This window comes from Loxodonta africana, chromosome 4, assembly GCF_030014295.1.
Source record: "Loxodonta africana isolate mLoxAfr1 chromosome 4, mLoxAfr1.hap2, whole genome shotgun sequence".
Lineage (NCBI taxonomy): Eukaryota > Metazoa > Chordata > Mammalia > Proboscidea > Elephantidae > Loxodonta > Loxodonta africana.
Window position 1 is genome coordinate 163,722,626 of NC_087345.1, and position 18,246 is coordinate 163,740,871.

At 39.0% G+C, this 18,246-nt stretch overlaps 1 long non-coding RNA gene across 1 annotated transcript; it reads left to right on the forward strand.

Annotated features, from left to right (window-relative positions):
• The first annotated feature begins 351 nt into the window (after nucleotides 1–351).
• LOC111750836 (uncharacterized) lies at nucleotides 352–17,713 on the forward strand. Its single transcript, XR_002785878.2, has 3 exons — nucleotides 352–676; nucleotides 16,557–16,672; nucleotides 17,033–17,713. It is a non-coding gene; the product is annotated as an uncharacterized LOC111750836 (long non-coding RNA).
• Nucleotides 17,714–18,246: the final 533 nt, after the last annotated feature.

Genomic DNA, 18,246 nt, shown 5'->3' on the forward strand with positions numbered 1-18,246 from the left:
TCTGTGGGAGAAATATATTGTAATCTGCTTCTGTAAAGATTTACAGCCTTGAAAACCCTATGGGGGCAATTCTACTCTGTCCTATAGGGCCATTATGAGTTGGAATTCACAGCAATGGGTTTTGCTTTTTTTTTAAATACATATTTATCCCTGGGTGGTGCTAACAGTTAAGTGATTGGCTGCTAACTGAAAGGTTAGCAGTTCAACTCCATCCAGAGGCACCTTTGAAGCAGGGCCTGGTGATCTGCTTTCTAAAGGTCACAGCCTTGAAAACCCTATTGAGGGCAGTTCTACTCTGCACACACAGGCTCACCATGAGTTCCAACCGAGTTGACAGCAACTAGTTTGTTTGTTGTAAATAATTGCTTAAGATAAAAAGATATTTATTCTTTCGTTTTGACTTACCAGGCTTGTCATAGAAAGAAGACAATTAACATCATATGACAGAAAACAAACAAATCTCAAAATCCTTCTGTTTTACTAATTGCTTCAGTGCCTTCTTTAAGGTATAAAAGCCACCCTAGAGGCCCCTTCATTTCCAGCAATATTCTTACTTACTACTTGTCTCTCTAACAGGAAGACACCTTATCCATCTCCAGGATTTCTTCAAGATCGATGCCTGACTTCATGACTTGAGTCATTTTCTTCTGAACAAAAGAATAAATCATCATACCTTGTAAGACTTTGTGTTTCCTTTGTATGTAAGTGTAATTATAGCTCCTCTTCTCCTGTATTTGGAGGGTTAGGGAGACTGGACTTTAAATGGTTTTATACACATCGTACATAGAGGTTTAAAACCATATGCTTCACTGTTCCATTGAGTACTCCTAACAGTTTCTAGGTATAATAAAAATAGGAAATAAAAGATATTTGTATTCAAGGACCTTATGTTTGAAAATAATTATATTTGTAACTAAGCTGAGAAGAACAGCCTAAGAAGAACTTGGTAGATGCTGTATAATGGATTCTTTTCTTTTCTATTTCAACCACAGAAAGAAGTAGTATTTTCTCTGAAGTCTAGAAACACCCAGAAAACCTTTTCTTTTTCTAATCCTGATACAAAGAGGCACCACAAACACAGAATTTGGGGAAAAACAAAAAAAATAAAGGAATTTAGCCTTTTGGTCCCTTGGGTAATTTAAAGGGGCAGTTGTCTGCTATGACTGATCTCGTAACAGGGGGTGGAGATGTTTCCTACAGTTGGGTACAGCCTTTCTGATACTCCTTCTTAAGAAGCTCTTCATGGCTTTCCAAGGTAGCTGTCCCAGTGAAATTAGCCTGCAGGTTTTAAAACATTAAAATCCAGGAAGCTCACTTCCCTCAACCTTTCCTCCCCAACCTCCACTATTGTTTTCTACATTTTGTCTGCCAAGAATATATGAGAAGAAACGTGATCAAATAAAGGGAAGTACCCATGGCCCAAGTTTAGTGGACACCATGTCTAGACGTTCTGCAGAGAATACATTTACATCGTTGTGTAGGCTGCTCATGTAAACTGTTATTCCCTGGCACCTACACACTAGGGCAGCAGTCCAAACTTGTGAGTGGGCAGCCAGCCATACCAACAGATGGGCACAGGGATGACAGCCAAGGGACTATGTATGTGCATCAAGTATAGGTGTTGAGAACAGGAGTTCCAACTGAGAAGATCAAAATTACTGTCTCAAACTTGTGGTTAAGAGGTTGTCGATTCATGCCTTGTTTAGTATAAATGGACTGGAATTCAAGAGAATGGACAGATTTTGACAAAATCTTAAATTTATTTTTATTATTTGTAAAAACGTAAATATAGAAATAACAGACATTTACAATAAATCATTTGGTGGCATTTTCTGAGCAGAAAATGTTTCAGTGTTTCAGTAAGTTTTCATGATTATAAAAGCTTCCCCTGAAGAAATATAGAATTGAACCCTTTTATGAAATTACTTCATTTGTTATTAAACTCTATATGTACATTCAAATATACTATTTCAATATCATGTTATAACTCTTACGGAAATTTATCCTAACCCAAAAACTCAATGCCGTTGAGTCGATTCCTAACAGATCAATTAAGTTGAATGTCCTACTTTAACCAGTCTGTGAAATTTCTAAAATGCCTGAGAATCCACTTTACATTCTTTTTGATGTAGGCAATATAGTTTAGAGGGGGTACTTTAATAGTGTTTTAAGTTTTTCTTTCTAAAAATAATTTCAAATCCTAAAGGTGTATGATTTGAATGGGAAATGGGGGAGAGGTAAGAGGAGTGAGATTCAGATTCCCTTAAAATCCCTAGTATGAACGGGGAAGGGAACATATGGGTTATATTACTTAACTTCTCTGTGCTTTTTTCCTAATTAGCGAAATTAGGGAATTGAACCAGTCTATGTCGAAAGTCCCCTCCAGCTCTAAAATTCTATATTTCTAATGCAAACAAATGAAATGGTGTTCTCCTTTTAAAACAGGAATCAAAAGTCTGAGTAGAAGTCTTCTCATGTTATTGTAATCCTGCAAGAAGACAGGGCACCACGATTCCTGCAACACCATCTGAGTTTTCCTGGATTTTTAAGCTTTTTGGGGAGTAAGGAAGTATTGATTCATCCCCAGTCTCTCAAAGCCCTTCAGAAACACACTCCCCTGTAAAAATATCTTTAAAACTTTTATTGAAGAATAGTATATACAGAAAGGGCACATATTATGAATGCATAGCTTGTGAATTTTCCTAAATTGAACACACCCATGAAAACAGCAACAGACCAAGAAACAGAACGTTACCAGCTGCAGTGCAGTGAATTACTTAATATGACCATTCTAGCCAGAGTCTTTGTGACTTCCTCACAATGATTGGGTGGGACTATGCAAATAGGGTGCTTGTGGCCCACAGAGGGGATTGGACAGCTTGGTGCTAATGCTAATAAGGTGCATGGAACCTGTGATGGTTAAGGTTATGTGCCAGCTTGGCTGGGCCATGATTTTAAGTGGTTTGACAGTTATGTAGTGATATAATTTGGCAGTTATGTAATGATGTAGTCATCTTTCATTTGTGATCTGATGTAATTATCCTCCATTTTGTGATATGCTGTATATCCTAGCCTCTAGGACTAAGAGGGTTATTGTTCCATGTGGGAGTAAGTTTTTTGTTATGTTAATGAGGCAGGATTAGTGTGGGAGGTACCTTGTGTCACTACCTTACTAGAGAGTATGACTCAAGTCACCACTCTTAGCCTAGTCACCACCCTTACCATCCTTATTCAAGTCACATGCTTGTACCACCTTGCTCAAAAAAACAGTACCACCTTGCTCAAGTAAGGTGAATTTCCTTGAGGGCATTGTCTGCAATATATATATATATATGTATATATATATATATATATATATACACTCTGGAAAAGTTCTCTTTCTTGCTCTGGATCCTGCATCCAGCTTGTTATCCTCTGACCTCCAGTTCTTGGAACTTGAGCCAGCAGCCTATCGTCTGCCTTGATTTGCCAGCTTCTGCAGCCTGTTGTCTGACCCACCAGTTTGGGCTCATCAGCCCCTGCAATCACGTGAGTCAGGAGAAGGCTCAAACCTGCTGCCCGACCCATGAATATGGGACTTGCCAGCCTCCGTGATGGTGTGAACCACTTCCTTGATGGTGCTTGAGTTCTGTGAGATGTTGCAGTGAATTACAGAATCCAAAGATGGGAGGGAAAGTACTGAGGGGAGGAGGAATAGTTTGTGTTAGAGATGATAGAATGGTACAACAGTTTGGAAAAGTTGGACATTTGGGACATCTTTAACGTTCACCTCATAGGAATCAGTTTTGTGCTGGTCCTTCTAAAAGAAATTATTCATTCACCAGCACCCCAGAATGCACTGCTCCCTCCAGTTGCTACCCCCTCATAAGCAACCACTATCCTAACTTCAAACAATGTAGATGAGCCATAACTATCTTGCGAACTTTGTATAAATGGAGTAATACAGCATGAACTGTTTTGTGTCTGACTTCATTTACTCAACATTATGGTCATGAGATTCATCCATATTTTTGTATGTAGTTTTAGCATGTTCATTCTCATTGTAGCATAGTATTTCATTTGTGTATCTATTCGATTGTTGATGGGCACTTGGCTAGTTTCCAGATTTATAAATCGTATTCCTACTATGGAAACCCTGGTAGCATAGTGGTTAAGTGCTACAGCTGCTGACCAAAAGGTAGGCAGTTTGAATCGGGCAGGTGCTCCTTGGAAACTCTATGGGGCAGTTCTACTCTGTCCTATAGAGTCGCTATGAGTTGGAATAGACTCGATGGCACTGGGTTTGGTTTTTTTTTTATTCCTACTATAAATAGTATGTCTATGAACCTTCTAGCTTGGAAACCCTGCTGGCATAGTGGTTAAGAGCTATGGCTGCTAACCAAATGTTGGCAGTTTGAATCTACCTGGCTCTCCTTGGAAACCCTATGGGGGCAGATCTACTCTGCCCTATGGGGTCACTATGAGTTCGAATTGACTAGAAGGCAATGGGTTTGGGTTTATGAACCTTCTAGTACATGTCTTTTAGTGAACATGTATTTCTTTGGGGTATATACTAAAGAATAGAATTGCTAGGGCATGGAGTACGCATCCATTTAGCTCTAGTAAATACTGCCCATTTTTCCAAGTGATTATAACCAATTTACACATCCACCACCAGTTTTTGAGAGTTCCAGTTGCTCCACACCTCCTCAATAATTGGTATTGCATGTTTTCTTTTTTTTAATTTCAGCTTTTCTGGTGAGTTTCACAGTGTGATTTTATTTTAACTTTTTTTAGGTGAAGTTTACATAACATAAAAATTAATCATTTTAAAGTGAACAGTGGCATTTAGTAAATCTCATTGTTGTGCAACAACCACCTCTATCTAGTTCCAAAATATGTTCATCACTCCAGAGGAAATCCCCCATACAATTTAAGCAGTTATCCCCCCATTCCTCTTTTCACTCAGCCCCTGGTAACCAGCAATCTTCATTCTATCTCTATGGATTTACGTATTCTGGATATTTCATACAAATGGAATCATATGTGATCTTTTGTGTCTGTCTTTTTAAATTTTGCATAATGTTTTCAAGGTTCATCCATATTGTAACATGTAAAGTACTTCATTCATTTTGTAATCCTGTTAAAATATATATACAACACAAAATTTGCCATTTTAGTCATTTTTAAGTATACCTTTCAGTGGCATTAATTCACAACATTGTGCAACCATCACCACTTTTTATTTCCAAAGCTTTTTCATCATCCCAAATAGAAACTCTGTACCCATTAAGCAATAATTCACCATTCCCCTTGGCCTCAGCCCCTGGTAACCTCTGTCTCCATGTATTTTCCTATTTTAGATATTTCACATAAATAGGATCATGCAATATTTGTCCTTTTGTGACTGACTTATTTCACTCAGCATAATGTTTTCAAGATTCACTCATGCCTTAGCATGTATCAGGACTTCATTTCTCTTTATGGCTGGAAAATATTCTCTTGTATGGATATATCACAATTTGTTTCTCCACTCATGTGTCAATGAACATTTGGGGTGGGTTTCCATCGTCTGGCTATTGTGAATACTGCTACTATAAACATGTGTACATGTATTTGTTTGAATATCTCTTTTCAATTCTTTTGGATATATACTTAGGAGTGAAACTGCTGGATTGTGTGGTCATTCTATATTTAACTTCTTGAGGAATCACCATACTGTTTTCCCAGGAGGTGAAGCATTTTCCATTCCCACCAGCAATGGTACAAGGGTTTCCATTTCTCCACATTCTTGCCAACATTTGTTATTTTTTTGTTTTGCTTTTATTATAGCAGTCCTAGTAAGTGCAAAGTAGTAGCTCATTCTGATTTTGATTTGCGTTTCCCTAATGACTAATGATCTTGAGCATCTTTTCAGGTTTTTTTTGGCCATTTGTATAGCTTCTTTGGAGAAATGTCTATTCAAGTCCTTTGCCGATTTTTGTCTTTTTGTTGCTGAATTGTAAAAGTTCTTAATATATTCTGGGTACTAGATCCTTATCAGATACTGTTGTTGTTGTTAGGTGCTGTCAAATCAGTTCCAACTTACAGCGACCCTATGCACAACAGAACGAAATGCTGCCCCCATCCTGCGCCATCCTTATAATCGTTATGCTTGAGCTCATTGTTGTATCCACTGTGTCAATCCACCTTGTTGAGGGTCTTCCTCTTTTCTGTTGACCGTGTACTTTGCCAAGTGTGATGTCCTTCTCCAGGGACTGATCCCTCCTGACAACATGTCCAAAGTGTGTAAGACACAGTCTCGCCATCCTTGCTTCTAAGGAGCATTCTGGTTGTATTTCTTCCAAGACATATTTGTTCATTCTTTCGGCAATACATGGTATGTTCAATATTCTTTGCCAACACCACAGTTCAAAAGTGTCAATTATTCTTTGGTCTTCCTTATTCATTGTCCAGCTTTCACATGCATGTGATGCAATTGAAAATACCATGGCTTGGGTCAGACCCACCTTAGTCTTCAAGGTGACATCTTTGCTTTTCAACACTTGAAAGAGGTCCTTTGCAGCAGATTTACCCAATGCAATGCGTCTTTTGATTTCTTGACTGCTGCTTCCATGGTGTTGATTGTGGATCCAAGTATAACAAAACCCTTGACAACTTCCATCTTTTCTCCATTTATCATGATGTTGCTTATTGGTCCATTTGCGAGGATTTTTGTTTTCTTTCTGTTGAGATACAACCCATACTGAAGGCTGTAGTCTTGTTGCTGGAACCTCTACACCTTTAATTAAATAAGGTTCTTGCCTCTCACTGGTCAAGAATGAACAGGTAAGGCACGGAGAATTTTTCAAATCTTTATTAAAAGAGGCTTGAAAGCAGAGACAAGGAGGGCCTAGGCAATGCGTACCCCCGTCTCCCAAAACAAAGGACTTGCATGGGTTTTAAGAATTCTTGAGCAGGGCGGGTGGGGGGAAGATTCATGTTTATTCAGAGGCATAGGTGGGGTTTTCAAGCAAGCGGAATGGGTATAGGTTAACTAAGGTGCGCGTGCAGCAGCTTTTTAAGATGGCTTTAAGACGGCTCCTGTCCCGGAGGCTTCTCGGATCTGTAGCAGGACTTATTATGGGGTGTCACACCTGCACAGTTGCCTGTTCCCCAAGTTCAATTCCCCAGCTGCAGCTGCAGCCCCTCACTGCCCCTGGTGGAAGGTCACACAGCGGTCACAGGTAGATTTCTGCACATGTCCCTGGGGCTGGTTTCATCCAGCTGCTTCTGAAAGACAACTTTAAGGAAGTTTCCAGGCTGTTCTCTGATACCCTGTCCAATTGTTTTGGGGAATGGCTTTGTTTCTGCACCCTGGCCTATTTCCTGTTACTTCGTTACTTTAATTTGATTATGTGAATTGCAGATTTGGGGGCCCTTCTGTTCCCTGTCTTAGTCTCTGATCTTCATTAGTAAGTGCTTCGAGTCCTCTTCACTTTCAGCAAGCAAGGTTGTGTCATCTGTATATTGCAGGTTGTTAATGAGTCTTCCTCCAATCCTGATGCCCCATTCTTCTTGACACAGTCCAGCTTCTCGGATTATTTGTTCAGCATCCGGATTGAATAGGCATGGTGAAAGAATACAACCCTGATGCACACCTCTCCTGACTTTAAACCAATCAGTATCCCCTTGTTCTGTCCGAACAACCACCTCTTGATCTATAGAAAGGTTCCTCATGGGCACAATTAAGTGTTCTGGAATTCCCATTCTTCGCAATGTTATCCATAATTTGTTATGATCCACACAGTCGAATGCCTTTGCATAGTCAATAAAACACAGGTAAACATCCTTCTGGTATTCTCTGCTTTCAGCCAGGATCCATCTGACATCGGCAATGATAATCTCTGATTCTACGTCCTCTTCTGAAACTGGCCTGAATTTCTGGCAGTTCTCTGTCAATATACTGCTACAACAGTTTTTGAATGATCTTCAGCAAAATTTTGCTTGCGTGTGATATTAATGATATTGTTCTGCAATTTCTGCATTTGGTTGAATCATCTTTCTTGGGAATAGGCGTAAATATGGATCTCTTCCAGTCAGTTGGCCAGGAAGCTGTCTTCCACATTTCTTGGCATAGATGAGTGAGCAACTCCAGTGCTGCATCCATTTGTTGAAACATGTCAATTGATATTCCATCAATTCCTGGAGCCTTGTTTTTTGCCAATGCCTTCAGAGCAGCTTGAACTTCTTCCTTTAGTACCATCAGTTCCTGATCATATGCTACCTCTTGAAATGGTTGAACATCGACTAATTCTTTTTGGTACAATGACTCTGTGTATTCCTTCCATCTTCTTTTGATGCTTCCTGCGTCATTTAGTATTTTCCCCATAGAATCCTTCACTATTGCAATTCGAGGCTTGAATTTTTTTCCTCAGTTCTTTCAGCTTGAGAAACACTGAGTATGTTCTTCCCTTTTGGTTTTGCACATGTCATTATAATACTTTACTTTGTCTTCTCGAGCTGCCCTTCGAAATCTTCTGTTCAGTTCTTTTACTTCATCATTTCTTCCTTTTGCTTTAGCTACTCAAAGGTTCATAAGCAAGTTTCAGAGTCTTCTCTGATGTCTGCCTTGGTCTTTTCTTTCTTTCCTGTCTTTTCAATGACCTCTTGCATGATCTTCATGCATGATGTCCTTGATGTCATTCCACAACTCATCTAGTCTTCCGTCACTAGTGTTCAATGCATTAAATCTATTCTTCAAATGGTCTCTAAATTCAGGTGGGATATACTCAGTGTCATATTTTTGCTCTGTGGACCTGCTCTGATTTTCTTCAGTTTCAGCTTGAACTTACATATGAGCAATTGATGGTCTGTTCCACAGTCGGCCCCTGGTCTTGTTCTGACTGTTGATATTCAGCTTTTCCATCGTCTCTTTCCACAGATTAGTCAGTTTGATTCCTTTGTGTTCCATCTGGTAAGGTCCATGTGTACAGTCGCCATTTAGGTTGGTGAAAGAAGGTGTTTGCCGTGAAGAAGTCATCGGTCTTGCAAAATTCTATCATTTGATCTCCGACATTGTTTCTATCACCAAGGGTGTGTTTTCCAACTACCAATCTTTGTTTCCAACTTTCGCATTCCAATCACCAGTAATTATCAATGCATCCTGATTGCATGTTTAATCAATTTCAGACTGCAGCAGCTGATAAAAATCTTCTATTTCTTCATCTTTGGCTCTAGTGGTTGGTGCGTAAATTTGAATAGTAGTCCTATTAACTGGTCTTCCTTGTAGGCATATGGATATTATCCTATCACTGACAGCATTGTACTTCAGGATAGATCTTGAAACGTTCTTTTTGACAATGTATGCGACAGCATTCCTCTTCAAGTTGTCATTCCCCGAATAGTAGACTGTATGATTGTCCAATTCAAAATGGCCAATACCAGTCCATTTCAGCTCACTAATGCCTAGGATATCGATGTTTATGTCAGATATTGTGATTTGCAAATATTTTCTCTCATTCTGTAGGTTGTACTTCCACTTTCTTTTTTATTCTGCTTTAAGTGCAATGGGTTTTTTTTTTTAAGTGAAAGTTTACAAATCAAATCAGTCTCTCACACAAAAACTTATATACACCTTCCTATATACTCCCAGTTGGTCTCCCCCTAATGAGACAGCCCACTCCCTCCCTCCACTCTCTCTTTTTGTGTCAGTTTCACCAGCTTCGAACCCCCTCTACCCTCTCATCTACCCTCCAGGCAGGAGATGCCAACATAGTCTCAAGTGTCTACCTGATCCAAGAAGCTCACTCCTCACCAGCATCCCTCTCCAACCCATTGTCCAGTCCAATCCATGTCTGGAGAGTTGGCTTTGGGAATGGTTCCTGTCCTGGGCTAACAGAAGGTCTGGGGGCCATGACCATTGGAGTCCTTCTAGTCTCAGTCAGACCATTAAGTCTGGTCTTTTTATGAGAATTTGGGGTCTGCATCCCACTGCTCTCCTGCTCCCTCAGGGGTTCTCTGTTGTGTTCCCCGTCAGGGCAGTCATCGGTTATAGCCAGGCACCATCTAGTTCTTCTGGTCTCAGGCTGATGTAGTCTCTGGTTTATGTGGTCCTTTCTGTCTCTTGGGCTCATAATTACCTTGTGTCCTTGGTGTTCTTCATTCTCCTTTGATCCAGGTGGGCTGAGACTCATTGATGCATCTTAGATGGCCACTTGCTAGCATTTAAGACCCCAGACGGCACTCTTGAAAGTGGGATGCAGAATGTTTTCTTAATAGATTTTATTATGCCAATTGACTTAGGTGTCCCCTGAAACCATGGTCCTCAAACCCCCACCCCTGCTACCCTGGCCTTCGAAGTATTCAGTTTATTCAGGAAACTTCTTTGCTTTTTGTTTAGTCCAGTTGTGCTGACCTCACCTATATTGCGTGTTGTCTTTCCTGTCACCTAAATTAGTTCTTATCTACTATCTAATTAGTGAATACCCCATCCCACCCTCCCTCCCTCCACCCCCCTCATAACCATCAAAAAATATTTTCTTCTCTGTTTAAACTATTTCTCGAGTTCTTATAATAGTGGTCTTATTCAATATTTGTCCTTTTGCAACTGACTAATTCCACTCAGCATAATGCCTTCCAGATTCCTCCATGTTATGAAATGTTTCACAGAATCATCACTGTTCTTTATCAATGCATATAATTCCATTGTGTGAATACACCATAATTTATTTATCCATTCATCTGTTGATGGGCACCTTGGTTGCTTCCAACTTTTTGCTATTGTAAACAGTGCTGCAATGAATATGGGTGTGCATATATCTGTTTGTGTAAAGGCTCTTATTTCTCTAGGATATATTCCAGGGAGTGGGATTGCTGGATTATATGGTAGTTCTATTTCTAGATATTTAAGGAAGTGCTGAATCGATTTCCAAAATGGTTGTACCATTTTACATTCCCACCAACAGTGTATGAGTGTTCCAATCTCTCTACAACCTCTCCAACATTTTTTGTTTTGTGTTTTTTGGATTAATGCCAGCCTCGTTGGAGTGTGATGAAATCTTATTTTAGTTTTGATTTGCATTTCTCTAATGGCTAATGATCGTGAACATTTCTTTGTGTGCTGTTAGCTACCTGAATGTCTTCTTTAGTGAAGTGCCTGTTCATCTCTTTTGCCCATTTTTTAATTGGGTATTTGTCTTTTTGCAGTTGAGTTTTTGCAGTATCATGTAGATTTTAGAGATCAGGTGTTGATCGGAAATGTCATAGCTAAAAACTTTTTCCCAGCCTGTAGGTAATCTTATTACTCATTCAGTGAAGTCTTTGGATGAGCATAGGTATATGATTTTTAGGAGGTCCCAGTTATCCAGTTTTTCTTCTGCCTTGTTGGTAATGTTTTGTACACAGGTATTAGGGCTCCTAACGTTGTCCCTATTTTTTCTTCCATGATCTTTATCATTTTAGATTTTATAATTAGGTCTTTGATCCATTTTGAGCTTGTTTTGTGCATGAAGTGAGGTATGGGTCTTGTTTAATTTTTTTGCAAATGGATATCCAGTTATGCCAGCACCCTTTGTTAAAAAGACTGTTTTTTCCCCATCTAACTGTTTTGGGGCCTTTGTCAAATATCAGCTGCTCATATGTGGATGGATTTATGTCTGGATTCTCAATTCTGTTCCACCGGTCTATGTATCTGTTGTTGTACCAGTACCAGGTTGTTTTGACTACTGTGGTGGTATAATAGGTTCTAAAATCAGGTAGAGTGAGGCCTCCCACTTTGTTCTTCTTTTTCAGTAATGCTTTGCTTATCTGGGGCCTCTTTCCTTTCCTTATGAGGTTGGTGATTTGTTTCTCCATCTCATTAAAGAATGTCTTTGGGATTTGGATTGGAATTGCATTAAGGGTACAGATCGCTTTTGGTAGAATAGACATTTTTATAATGTTAAGTCTTCCTATCCATGAGCAAGGTATGTTCTTCCACTTATGTAAGTCTCTTTTGGTTTCTTGCAGAAGTGTACTGTAGTTTTCTTTGTATAAGCTTTTACATCTCTGGTAAGATTTATTCCTAAGTATTTTATCTTCTTGGGGGCTACTGTAAATTGTATTTATTTGTTTATTTCCTCTTCAATGTTCTTTTTGTTGGTGTAGAGGAATCCAACTGAATTTTTGTACTTCCACTCTTTGATAAGTTCTTTGTTGTACAAATTTTTTTTTTAACTTTGATGAATCCCAATTTATCTATTTTCTCTTTTGTTGCTCATCCTTATGGTGTCATATCTAAGACTCCACTGCCAAATCTCAGGTCATGAAGATTTATCCTTCTGTTCACTTTAAAGAGTTCTGTGGTTTTAGTTCTTATATTTGAATCATCAGTTAATTTTTAGTTAGTTTCTGTATTGTTGTGAGGTACAGGTCCAACTTTATTCTTTTGCATGTGTCTGTTGAGTTGTCACAGGACCGTTCATTGAAGAGACTATTCTTTCCCCCATTGAATTATCAAATTACCAGCCTCACCAGATTCCTCATGTTCGAGTTAAGGCATTGAATGCAAAAGCATGGGACCCTGAGAATTTGAGTAAGTGTATATAGAAGGATTAGAATAATTCATAATATACTGAATCTCCCAACTCCATTGAGTCTCCCTTTCCAACTGAATCTGATGAGGCTCATTTTGCCTTGCTTAAAGACTCTGTAAAGACCTGGCCTGATGAGAATTTTTTTCTTCATACCTTACTTCCTCCACCCCTAATTGAGTCTGCTTATTTATCTATTTTGATATATGTATATATAGCTATATATATGTTCGCATATATATAACTACCAAAAAAAAAAAAAAACAAAAAACCCTTTGCTGTCAAGTTGATTCTGACTCATAGTGACCCTATAGGACAGAGTAGAACTGTTCCATAGAGTTTCCAAGGAGTGGCTGGTGGATTCAAACTGCCAACCTTTTTGTTATCAGCCGTAGCTAACTGTAGCTCTTAACCACTGCACCACAGGGGCTCCATATATAACTACATATCCATCCATATGTATATAACTATTTATGATTGATTGACAGACAGATAGATAGGTAGATAGATAGATAAATAGATCTTAGCATATCTTGGGGTGGATAGAGTGTAATAACAAAATCAAACAAGAGAGAGACTGCCTATACACTAAAGAACTGTAGAATTATGCTAATTTATATTCACAAACTTTGGAAATGTATTCTGAGGGTGTTAGATAAAAGAGGATAGGGCATAATTTTAGATCAGGCTAAATTTTTTGGGCCCATTTACTCAAGCAGCTGGGAACGGTTCTAATGGTTTACTGAAACCTAACTACATGAAGGTGAGATAACAGAAATTCCTTAATATATTGTCAAGGAAGAAATCTAAATATTGGGGAAAACAGCATTTTGGAGTAGATTGATCATACACAGACTGCTCACCCAACTCTTATGTTCCCTTAGAGAGCCCAGAAGATACTTCTTTGACGAAAGCCTTTAATTCATGGGTAATGGTATGTACGTTTCCCCACCTACATTGGTGGAACATATTGATGAGTGGGGAGTGCCAACATTTACAAACAAACATTATACTGGCTAGCCTATATAGCATGGGGATATGTTGGCTGAAATGGGCTCCTGGTTTTATTGGTAACTTAAATTGGGAATAGCGAGGTCCCAGAACAGGAAAAGACAAGTATAAAGTGAAGACACACCCAGGCAAATGTGGGTGCGGCAGCAGAACAGGAGTGATAAATAGAACAAGCTCCTCAAGAATCTGTGTTAGAGGCTATTTGAGTATTTGATCCCAAGAACCAAAATAGATGGTCAGCCCATTAAGTATCTGTTGTTGTTGTTGTTAGGTGCCATTGAGTAGTTTCTGATTTGTAGTGACCCCATATACAACAGAAAGAAACACTGCCCGGTCCCGCACCATCCTCACAATCACTGTTATGCTTGAGCCCAAAAGGAACTACTTTATCGAAATAACCAAAAACTTCTGAATCTGGTGAACAGACTTGTCTGAGCCTTGATGGTGGATATTCAGAGCCACTCACCCAATTCCTGAACCTAAGTCAGTTCAGTGATCCATAGTCTTTTTTCTGAAGAAAGAATGGGTACCCTTGGAGAAAGAACCCTGAAACAACATGTATGAATCTTCCACCTGGACTTTCCCAGAGCCACCAACAGTCATTTATTAATGTAGGTGTACACTGCAAAGGCAAACACCCAAATGTTTTGGGGTAATTGGAAACTAACTCTGAACTATAATTCCTGAATGAAACTGAGGTTTACAGGACAGAATAGGATCACTACCTCATTTCCTTTAATTTAAAATATATATGTATTTTATTGAGTTTTTTGGTGAAAGTTTACATGGAAAATTAGGTTCTCACTTAACAATTTCTATACATAAGTTTCAGTGACATTGGTTACATTCTTCACAACATATCAGCATTCTTGTTACTTCCATTTCGGTTGTTCAGTTTCCTTTAATCTAGCTTCTCTTCCCCCCCACCCCCCCAGCTTTCTCATCTTTGATTTAAGGTAAATGCTAACTGGTTTCATCTAGATGATTGTTTTGAGGAGCACAGTACTCACCAGTGATACTGTTTATTGGCCAATCTGTCATTTGGCTAAAAGGTGAGCTTTGGGAGTGGTTCAAGTTCCAAGTTTAAAGAGTATCTCAGTGCTATAGTCTTGGGAGTTCATCCAGGCTCTACTGGTCCAGTAAGTCTGACCATTTTTTAGAAATTTGAGTTTTGTTCCACTTTTTTCTCCAGTTCTGTCTGGGACTATCTATTGGGTCCCTGGTCAGAACGGTCAGTAGTAGTAGGTGGGCACCATCTAGTTCTCCTGGTCTCAAGGTAGGTGATATCATTGTTCATGTAGACTATTGTTTCCATAGACTTTCTTCTTTGAGTCTTTGATTTCCTTCTTTCTCTTTAGCTCCAGATGAGTACAGACCAATCACCTCCTTTAATCTTTAACTGTTACTCGGTAAGGCTTTCCCTGACCACCTTATTTAGAAGTGTGAGCAATTCCACATCTAGAACCCCTTATCCTCCTTCTGTGATTCATTTTTTACTCTACAGGGGTTTTTTTTGTTTTTTTTTGCCTTCTTATTTATTTAGTTGTCTGTTTCCTTCCTTTAGGATATAAACTTCACAGGGCAGAGATTTTTGTCTGTTTTGTTCCTAGTTGTATCTCAAGTACCTAGAACAATGCCTGGCATATGGTAGACATTCAGTAAGTACTTACAAAAAAAATAAAAAGGGGAAATAAAGTTTTGACCTGACTTTGCTTCACATAGGCTCAGTAAGACCTTGAACCCAGACTGTATTTATTTCCTGTGTTGTTAAGAGCATAAAGGAATAAATGAACTCAAAAACCAAAAGCATACCCACACTGACTGTTTGTTATGGCAAGAGAAAGAGCTATTATGGCAGGAAGGGTCATATTTAGAGCCTTTGGAGCATTCCCTTTGCACTCTTCTATACGAATAAGTCACCAAAAAACAATACCCCATCCCTGAGGGAACACAGAGATAAGGGTCATCATAAAAACCTAAAAGAGGCAGGGATAATGATTCTTTTCACATCCTTGTTTAATTCATCTGCATGGTCAATAAAGCCAACAGATGTCTTCAAAAAGACAGTGTATCATCATAAATTTAATTCTCTTTATAGAAGAAGAAGCAAGACAGTGAGCTAATGTCCGTGGGATTTACTCAGCATGTATCCATCACTCAGAAGTACCTGGCCTCATAGAATGGTGGAATAGTTTATTGGAGACTTAATAATACATGTACTTGATAGATTGGCATGTTCTCTTATGGGATACAGCTAATATTCTGAGCCAGCAGCTAATTCTACCACAGCTAGAATAGATGGATTCAGGGACTAAGAGGTGGACGTAAGAGTGGAACCTTCACTATTACTGTAATGATATACCTGAAAAATGTTTGTTTCCCATCCCAGTGATACTGGGCTCTGGCATAGAGGTCTTAGCATGCAAAGGAGGAATGCTTCCATCAGAGGTAAAAAGTTGGTTTTAATTATAAGCAGAGGATTACATGGACAATTCAGGCTTGTCATACCAGTGGGTAACAAGTAGAAGAAAATAATATATTGTTTCCTCAGGTGAAAGCTCCTGACAACTAAGGGAAAATAAGGTTACCACTACATAAAGAGTGAAGAAAGAGTATGCATAGATTCTAGAAGATATGTTGGAGTACCTCCAGTGGTGAAAATTACACTAACCCTGTATATGCAGGGCCATTAAGGGCTCAACTCCTTCAGGAATGATGGTCTGAGTTATCCCACTGATTTAAGAATCCCAAGCAGCTGAAGTGCTAGATGAAGGCAAAGGTGATATGGAATGTGTAGTAAAGAAGGAAAACCATCACATCTACCCTGGCCTTGTGATTCATTATATAAATGAGGACACTAACATCTAACTCTGTTTTAGTCTTTGGTGAATCAGGTATATATTTATACATTTTAATTAATCTCCCTTTTCTCTTCAATTCCCCTTTTTCCCACTATTTTTTATATATATTCTATGTAAGTTACTTTGGTAATTAATTTTACCACTTGATCCATAGGTTTCAGAATATTGAGATGGAATTGTGATGAAACTAGAAAAAAGTGCCTATCATTCTGACATTCTGACTTGGCAGTGGATGTAGTGAACGATGAGTTGACCATTTTGGGGAAGGAGGTGAGCACATTTGCCATTGCACTGGGTCTTACTCACTATGTTAGTTAGAATCATTTCTTTCTTTCCAAGATTATTTTTCCCTCTCTCCCTCCAGCTCTCACTCCCCTCCCTCCCTCCAGCTCTCGTTCCCCCCTTTCCTGCCTTTCTTCCTTCCATTTTTTGAAGTCTTTAAGTAGGGGAAGAAGATTATATGTTGGTATTAGGCAGTCAAAGGAGTGAAATATAGAGCTGGGGCAGACACTTGTAATTCATTTTGCCACTCGATATCTGAACCCTCAGTATTTAGAGAACCCATCACTTTATAAAGCAGAGCCTGCCACCCACTAAGCTGAAAATGCAAAACACTTATTTTTTTTTCAGATATCTTGCACCTAAGTGAGGACTGTGAGTGAGACTGTATCATTTAGTTGCATCTACCAATTCAAAGTCTTGGGAGCAACACAAAGACACAAGTCATGGCACTCTGAAGATAGGTGCCAACTGTGGCAGTTTCCTGAACCAGCAAGGGCCGTGGTTCTAGCAGTCCTCTCCTGTGCCCAGAGTCAATGCTACCGGCAGGTCAGCGTGCCCGGCTATGGTGCTGTGCCATCTTCCCTGGAGCAATACTGAAGGTGATTTGGGGTTCTCTGTCTCCTGGTTGGGTGGCCCCAAAGCAGTGGCATGCTGGAGCCAGATGTACCAGCTTGAAAAAGCAGATTGTTAAATTTTGAGAAATTGTGTGAACTGGTTGTTAAATGTAATTACTAAAAATTGAATTATAGAAACTTATAATTCAGCAGATTATAATAAAAGCAAAGGGAATAAATACTCAAAATTCTATAATTTCCTAATTATATTCTATGTTTATTACTATCAGTGGTTTTAAGGTTATTTATTTCCTTTGCATCTGTGTGATACATCTCTTCCCAGCTCCATGTTTAGTGGCACCACATTGAGAGCTTGAATCTGGACATGGTAGGAGTGTTTATACCATGGAAATTGGCATAGGCCATACCTCAGGGCTTGAGTTATTGTTTTGTTGATTATCTAGGCTTTAAGTGATGGAGAAATGTATAGATTAAACTTAATAGTGTGTCATGCCATTACTTATAAATAGCACAAAAATTGAGGAAACACGTTTTTCCTGGAGAGCTGGTTGTTAAACATTCACCAGCACACCACTGCCAAAAAGCCTTATTTTCTGAACCTCCCAGAGATTATAAAAGAAGCGAATTATCCTTTTAATAAAATCCTTTTATGAATAAATCAGCCAGAGTATGTTTCTAAGAATAAGAACCCTTATGGATGTATTGTTCAATCTGTAGTAGGACGGGTATCTTTTTAGTAGCATGTGCCAAAAATCTCTATAATGAGCCTTATTTCAAGGGAGAGTAGGATTCTGCCTTTCATTCTGATGCTTGACCTTGGCTTATGACATGAATATCCCTACCTTCCAGACAGTAGTCCAATTCCTATTTAAAACTGTTAATCTTTCTATACTCCCCATCTTAACTACAACGTCTCTTCCACAGATTATGACATGCCTATTGTGCCCCAAGTGTGAGGTTATATTCTAATGTGGAACTACTTTGCAT